Source organism: Saccostrea cucullata, unplaced genomic scaffold (assembly GCF_032062105.1).
Source record: "Saccostrea cucullata isolate Sc308-1 unplaced genomic scaffold, CSIRO_AGI_Scuc_v1 ctg5969, whole genome shotgun sequence".
Classification (NCBI taxonomy): domain Eukaryota; kingdom Metazoa; phylum Mollusca; class Bivalvia; order Ostreida; family Ostreidae; genus Saccostrea; species Saccostrea cuccullata.
Genome location: NW_026929298.1, coordinates 12,353 through 14,523, shown reverse-complemented (window position 1 = coordinate 14,523; position 2,171 = coordinate 12,353). Strand labels below are relative to the sequence as shown.

At 37.4% G+C, this 2,171-nt stretch overlaps 1 long non-coding RNA gene across 1 annotated transcript; it reads left to right on the top strand.

Annotated features, from left to right (window-relative positions):
• The first annotated feature begins 658 nt into the window (after positions 1–658).
• On the top strand, positions 659–1,912 carry LOC134280378 (uncharacterized). Its single transcript, XR_009994897.1, has 3 exons — positions 659–914; positions 1,122–1,158; positions 1,835–1,912. It is a non-coding gene; the product is annotated as an uncharacterized LOC134280378 (long non-coding RNA).
• Positions 1,913–2,171: the final 259 nt, after the last annotated feature.

Here is a 2,171-nt window from a genome sequence, read left to right as displayed (position 1 = left end):
AGATTCATATTTGTTCAAATCATGACCCCTGGGGGTAGGGCGGGGCCACAATGGCCGATCAAAGTTTCACATAGAAATATATAGGAAAATTATTTTAAAATCTTCTTCTCTGGAATAGCAAATGCATGAATGATCATATTTTTATGGAAGCATCCTCAGGTAGTGGACATTCAAGTTTGTTCAAATCATGACCCCAGGGGATAGGGCAGGGCCATGACATGGAATCCAAGTTTTACTTAGAAACATGTAAAAAAAAAAATCTTTAAAAATCTTTTTTTCAAAAATAGCCATGATTAGTCCTATTCACATGGAAGCATTCTCAGATAGTGTAGATTCAATTTTGTTTGAATCATGACCCCTGGGGGTAGGGCAGGACCACAATGTAAGTTCAAATGTAAAGGGCAATAAAACCACAGGTAGTCAAAGAAATATGCAAGCATCCTTAGTTAGTGTAGATTCAAGTTTGTTCAAATCATACCCTATAGCTCTCACTTTTAAGGATTGTTTGGGACCACTATTGGGTATCAACTTTTCAATAATATACTAATTTATGCTTTTTTCCTAGCCACATTACTCAGGTGAGCGATGTGGCCCATGGGCCCATGGGCCTCTTGTTGTTTAAACAGGCAAATTATGACATAGAGCTTCTGTCTCTACATGAGAACATACAACAGAAGGTCGTGACCCTGCTGAGTGACCCGGACAACAGAAGGTCGTGACCCTGCTGAGTGACCCAGACAACAGAAGGTCGTGACCCTGCTGAGTGACCCGGACAACAGAAGGTCGTGACCCTGCTGAGTGACCCGGACAACAGAAGGTCGTGACCCTGCTGAGTGACCTGGACAACAGTGTTAAACGGACCCTACTGGAGAAAGGAATCACAAAGCTGTGTGTCTTCTTTGGCAGGCAGAAAGGTATTCACTTTACCAAAACCAGGCATTTGAAAAATACTTTTCTCAACAAGATTTAATTCTGCAATCTGATGTATGGATGTAAAGTTAAAACATGTTTGAGTTGTGGTAGTTGTTTGATCTCATTCTCTAGCCTGATATAGAGTAAATGTGGTTTACGATTGTTGATTTGAATTTTTAGAAATGTTAATTTCTGTATTTAATTTTCAGCCAATGATGTGTCATTGATTACTTCCTCAATGACAAGGTAAGATAACTCAGGTTTTTGTTAAATAATAATTAAAACTATAACGTCGTATGTGAAATAAAGAAGACTGTCTCTGATCAGTGATGTACTGTATGTGTACTGTATACAGGGTTATTTTCACCAAGTGTTATTTTCACACTTTCACAGTTGCAAACAATTTTTCCCCAATTTGAATTCATCCAGTTATAGCTTTGTTTAAGAAATTATACTGAAATCTTTGATTTTGCCTGAATGAGGGTAGGTGGAAGGGGCAAAAATTTCCCTGTATACGGTATTTAGAATAGCAGGCTTCATATTTTAGAGACTTTGGAACAGACTATAATGTGTTAATTTATGAATACAGTAAAACTCATATAGTACGAACACCGATATTGCTAATCCATGGATATAGCGAAGTTATCATGGATCCCCCAGCTATATTAATTTAACTAATTCCTTATATGGATATAATGAATAAGGGATATAGCGAATTAATTTCAGAGATCCCCTAGACTTCTTTATAACCGAGTTTTATTGTATCTCTTAGAAATCTTTTATGAATACAAAATATGACACAGACATGTGTAGCGCTAATTCATCATTAGGCCAACAACTCATACCCAGTGATTTTGCTAAAATTTAAATAACATGCTAAATTACACTGTATGTACATGTACATTTTATTCTTGTTTTTCAGACTGACTGGCATCTCCGTGGCTCCTTCTTTGACAACATTGTGGGTGTGGCCGCCTATATCGGTAGCAGAGCTGCTCTATGCTGAAGCCACTTATTGACAAGGTACGGAAATCAGGTGATAATAATTATAGCCAGTCAAATCTTACAGAAACAATGATAATTAAATCCCTAATGGAAATAATGATTTCACAGTATAAACTTTATTTTCTGTTTCAGGGCTTTAGTGACCCAGAAGAATTTGTGGTACACAAGACGTTAGGTGTTCTACAGTCTCTTACAGAATTAGGTCTCATTCAGAAATCCATGCTCCAGGAGTTCTCTCTTGAAGTGGGCCCTTT